The following is a 6,033-nucleotide window of genomic DNA, read 5'->3' as shown; positions in this document are numbered from 1 at the left end:
AGAATTATTTTATTAACATACAGGATCTCTCATAAGCTACTAATATTAAATGCAACTTTTAAGTGATAATATTTCAAAAGTTATGTTGTCAGGTGTCACTATGGTTGTCCTAAAAGTCAGTCATTTTTATTTTTTTTAACTTTCCTATAATCCTGTTACAAGAACCCTGCAAGCTGCACTTACTAAAATCTGCATGGTCACCCAGAATGAGGCTTTTCTTCAATGCTGCTGTTGCTACTGCTGAAACGCACCACCCACCACCTCAGTGTACTCACATCCACGGGTTGGTCTCCAAAAATATTCAGCAAGCGCCAGTGAATATGGATGCACTTTTTTTCCACATGGAGGAATTCAGTGGCACACCTTTGCTTCATATGCACTTTCATGTCAAACGCCATTTTGTCAGGCTGCCTCTCTGCTGCCATTTGTCGCATGGCAATAGAATATAATGGAATATTGTTGGGAAGGTTCAACCTCTACTGCCATACCACCAATCTTCCGTCAATTGTGGCCCAACATAATAAAATAGGAGGCATTACTTTCAGAGCAGCCCTCACACAACAATTGAGAAGGAAAAGTATGAAATAAGGACATCTATGAGAAAGATAGTGTCTTTTATTTTAAAAGTAGTACTCCTTGAACATGTAAATTGCCTGTTATTCTTACCTTCTTTCTTTTATCTGCTCAGTAGCATAAAATCCTTTTCACAGAAGTTGCTGGATGTGTGGCACTGTCTCAAGATTTGTAAGGAAGGCACAAATTTGCATAACTGTTTAATTAGTTTGCTGCATATGTTATGTTATACATTTCCTGCAAGAAATGCCTAGATATTTTTGCTTTTCTCTCATGTATTGCCTCTACTTTTTGGTATTCTGCATGAGTTCATGCCTGGCAATATGTTACTGTTGATTTTGTTCCTTCCTGTTGTATATTAGAATGAGTTTTAGGCACCAGCTAGAGCTAGACTAATGATGGTTGGCAGAAGTGGCAGAATTAAGGTTTTTGATAATGTTACAACCATTGCCACAACCAATCAACCATCAACCGTATGACAAAAATAGTTTCTTAGCTTTTGCAAAAAGCAGATATGTATGTGTCAGTTCTGACTTTATATTGTCCCAAAGATTGTGTTATCCTGCATAACCATGTGGTCATAAAAGGAATCTGAGTTTAGCTCTGTGTGTCAATATATAGGACATTGTGTATTAGCTTATTACAAGATACTACATTATTCTGTGCTCTTGCAGAAAGTAAATGGTATCTTGAACTCCATCAGAAGAGGGTGGCCAGCAGGGACAGAGAGGCGATTGTCCCCCTCTACTCTGCCTTCCTGAGGCCCCACCTGAAGTTCTGTGTCCAGACCTGGACATCTTTGTAGCCCCCAGTGTAAGAAAGAAAGCTGTTGGAGAGGGTCCAGAGGAGGACCTCAAAGACGATCAGGGGACTGGAGCATCTCCCCTACAAAGACAGGCTGAAGGAGATGGGTTTATTCAGCCTGGAGAAGGTTGTGAGGTGACCTAATTGCAGCCTTTCAGTACCTAAAGGGAGCCTACAAATAGGAGGAGAGTCAACTCTTTACAAGGGTAGATAACAGCAGGACAAGGGGAAATGGTTTTAAGTTGGAAGAGGGAAAATTTAAGTTGGATATCAAGGGGAAGTTCTTTACAGAGATAGAGGTGACGTGTTGGAGCAGGCTGCCCGGAGAGGTTGTGGGTGCCCTGACCCTGGAGGTGTTCAAGGCCGGATTGGAATGGGGCCCTGAGCAGCCTGGTCTAGTATTAGGTATGGAAGTTGGTGGCCCTGCCTATGGCAGGGGTATTGAAGCTTAATGATCTTTGGGTCACTTCCAACCCAAACCATCCTATGATCCCATGATTCTTTGATTTTATACTCCCCTTACAAACCTCTGACTTTGCATTTGACAGATGTATTTTGATCTAGTCTGTGCAATAACTGCATATTTCCAAAAGATCCAGCTTTGCCTGTAGAGTTGGCCCGATCGCTTCATTATTTGTATCTCCACCAGTTTTTTGTTGTCTGCAAATTGTATCAGCAGTGATTTTATATTTTGTTCTAAGAAACACAGTAAATCAACTCACAGGAGCTTAGAAAACCTCATGGTCTTCTAACTGCAGTGATCTAAAGTTGATCACGTTTTTGCTTCAAACAGTGCTTTTTCTTGTCTTAATTATTAATGGAAATAATTTATGTTATCATCTTGTTTACCTCTTTAAAAAATAAGAAGATTCCCAAGAAGGTCTGTTTCCCTCAAAGTCGTGTATTGGATTGATTGTACTTTTATTCTATTCCTTTTAAGAACTTTCTGAATTTGCTGTTTCCAAAAATGCTAAATCATTTTGCCATCTCAAGCTACACTCTTGATACAGACAGTAGTTGTAATGAATAGACTCTGGTAATGAATAGATTTTTATGATATTAGGTCAAAGGATATAAAGTCATGATCTTAATTTTTAGCTAAAAGTACTGAAAGGTAAGGTCATCTTACTGTAGATTTTCAAAGCACCCATTACACTATAAGTTAGCTTTCTTGTTCTTGAACATTCTCCCTTAAGCAGATTTGCTCTCCTGGGACTCAAGCATTATATTTTGGACTCAATTGTGATTTGAATTTGAATTATAAAAAATCATTAAGCTATTCAAAATTCACTGTTCAGACTTCTGCAGCCTCATCATATTGTCTTAATAGGTACTGTGCACCAGTAGTCTACAGTTAATTTACGCTTTCTGAATTGACCTTGGAGAAGAAAAAATAATCACCTGTTGTATCACGGCATGGATCCTTTGTTCAAATTATTCAAAGTCCATCACCACCTTAAACAATGAAACAACTAATAATAGTACTCAGAATATTTATACTTTCACAAAGGCACATGAGGCTGTTATCAAGAGACAGTGTTATTTGAAAAAGTGTGATCGTGTTATTTAGAATCCACATGAGAAAGTAAATAGTAATTTATCAGTGCAGTTACCCCCTGTAGGCATAATTAGTGTTGAGATCACAGTAAATCAATTGCTGTCAGCTACTGACAAAGATAATAGCTCTCAATTGGAAGCTCAGGGAAAAGGTTTACTATATTTACATGTTCTTGTACTTGTTGTACAAGAGACCTCAGTTGAATACTCATTAACTTAAGAAACATTAAGGACTCTGTTTTCATCTGGTAGCTATTAATAAAATAAATAATTGCAGTAAAGCCTTGACTTAGAACCTGACCCATGTGGTTCTTTACAAAAATAACTTCAGGAAGCTTTTATCTGAATACACTTTTACCTAAATACGATTTGTTCTTGAGTAGCAAAAACTTTGAAACCAAGGAAAATTTTCAGTGGTGACTTCACGACAAGGAATCATACAGGTCTTTGATTTTAGAGGAATTTGTAGTACAAAATATCTGGGAAACTCTTTGATCCACACAACATCTACTGAGAGTTAAGAGCCCTGAATGTTATGCAAATATTAGTGCTCTCATTTCCTTCTTTTTGTTCCAGATAGTTTTTGATTTTTGATGAGTGTTTTGGGAGATACGAGTAAAATAAAAGCTCTACTTGTAGCAGATGAATAAAAAGAGAAAAGATCCAAACTGGGAATCTTTATTTCTTGTTTTACCTCACATTCCTTTGCTGTTCTCTCTTTGTCCCTTTGCAGTCCTTATATTTTTTATGGTTTTTGACTTCCTGTTTTCAATTTGAACTTTTGGTATTTGCCTATGGATACTTTGCTTGTCAGTCTTAGAGAAATTAAGAGTTGTTTAGTCTCCCTTACACACGTTTATGGCTTTGAGAAGCTATTGGGTGCACTCTGTCCTGTGCAGCAATGTGATGTATTTCATATAAAATGAAATAAATTCATGTGTTTAAATCTTTGTTGCCTTCCTCGTACAGTCTGTAAGCATACCAAAGGATAACAGAATGGTTTGAGTTTCAAGGGACCTGAAAGCCCATCCAGTTCCAACCCCATGCCGTGGGCAAGATTGCCACCCACTGGGTCAAGCTGTCCAGGGCCCCCTCCAATATGTCCTTGAACACCTCCATGGATGGGACATCCACAGCTTCTTTGGATAGCATGTAGCAGTGCCTTGCTAACTTCTAGGTAAATAATTTCCTCCTAACATTTAACCTAAACGTCCCCTTTTTTAGTTTAAGACCATTTCCCCTTGTCTTGTCACTACACTTCCTGATAAAGAATCCCTTCATCCCCATCTTTCCTTACCTTTCTAACATGTATTTTAGAGAGGATCTTGTATTTGTATGTTGTTCTTTTTCTGCTAACGCTGAAAAATTGAGGTGCTAATTTTCATTCATTAAGTAGTAACATGAAAATTCATCAAGTTCAGTAAGATCATACAGTACACAGCTTTGAATTTTAATTAATAAAAGAATCACATGAAAAAGAAAGTCACAAAAGAAATGCAGTTTCAGGATCTGAAAAATTGTCTCATCAGTTTGCTTAGGAGCCAGAATCTGTTTTTGAATGCAAAAGCACCATGTAAAAAGTGGGTAATAGCTGTTACCCATCCTGCTGCAGATGACACTCATTTTTGGTGTGAGATCTTACGATCCTGAAGATCTTAGATGGAATCCTAATGCCTTGTATACCTAGACATATTTGTAATGACGCTCTAGGCAGGAGAAAAACATCTTTTCGAAATAATGAAATGCAACTGATGCCAAATGGCAAATTATCTTCCAAAACTAAGAGGAAGTCAGGTGAACAAACATTCAGAAAGCCAGTCAAATCTACAAGGTGAGGGATATATATCCTGTCTGTGGATATTTTGTTTAAGTTGTAGAAACATAGACATGATTTGCATAAACTAGTTCCCTTACCTGTTTTTTACCATTAACTCAAAGACTTTTTTTAAGGTATGAGTGAATCCATATCTTTTTGGCTTTTTGCTTTCAGTTCAGGACCAGTCAGTTGGCAGACAGGAGCAGTATTTAAGTATTCATGGCCATCCTTTTACAAAATCACAACTTCTTAGTTTCCCTAAACTAAATTTTCGATGGAAAACAATGTTCTGCAGACTCTTTTTGCCTTCTATACTCCTTTCCATTTCTCCAGATATTGAAAGTACATCTAGAAACAAACAATAAATTTTATTACTATGGTCATTTTATGAAAAATGTCTTATAATGAGAATAAGTTACAATTTTTTGTTTTGCATTAACCTGTGGCAGTCATTATTCTTCATAGCCAGTTGGCTCACAAATCTGTTACGATAACGTGTTTAACATGGAAGTATTTATATTTCTTGTACCCTGACTAAAGCTAAATTTATGGGGAAAAAACATGCTTATATTATGAGGATCTATGCAAAGAATTTTGCTTCCTGTTAGACTTTCAGAAGTATAGTTTTAAAATATTTCATGATAATTCTTGCTATTTTTAGTAATACATGTACTCAATTTTTAATTGTGCAACATGATTACACTGTATATTTAAGGTGCAAACAGTACAGTTCAAAAGTCTGTGATGGCAAATTGCTTTCAATTTGCTGCACATTAAAAACAACAGTTTACACAGTGCTATAAATACGGCATTCTAAGAATTTGGTACAAATTCATGGCTTTACTTGTTTGTGATTAACAAAGACAATTTTTTTATATTATTTTCTTGCTGACCTCAGACCCCAGTAAAGCTGAAGGATGCCAGGTTTTGTAAATAATGCCCCTGGAAGACGTTAATGTAAAGTTACCTTAATCCTAGAAACTGAAAACATCTGGTGGAATTCTGTATGTTGTGTGTGTTCATCATCAAGGCAGCTTTCAAAGAGTCAGATGATTTTGCTCTCAGCAGTGGATTCTGCTTCAGCCAGTGGGAAATTATTGCAGATGTATTTAGATAGTGAAGGAATAGTTAGTTTTATAATAATAATTACAAAAAGAAATTTAAAAAGTTAAGTACTTTTCCACTAAATTCATGCATCACTCTTACATTAACTCCTTGCTAATAGCTGACTATTATATCTTATTGCACTCTATTTCCTGCTAACCTAATGGCTGCAATAAAGA

This window comes from Meleagris gallopavo, chromosome 1 (genome assembly GCF_000146605.3).
Source record: "Meleagris gallopavo isolate NT-WF06-2002-E0010 breed Aviagen turkey brand Nicholas breeding stock chromosome 1, Turkey_5.1, whole genome shotgun sequence".
In the NCBI taxonomy this organism is placed as follows: Eukaryota; Metazoa; Chordata; class Aves; order Galliformes; family Phasianidae; genus Meleagris; species Meleagris gallopavo.
The sequence above is the reverse complement of the archived record's forward strand: the minus strand, read 5'-3'. Positions refer to the sequence as shown.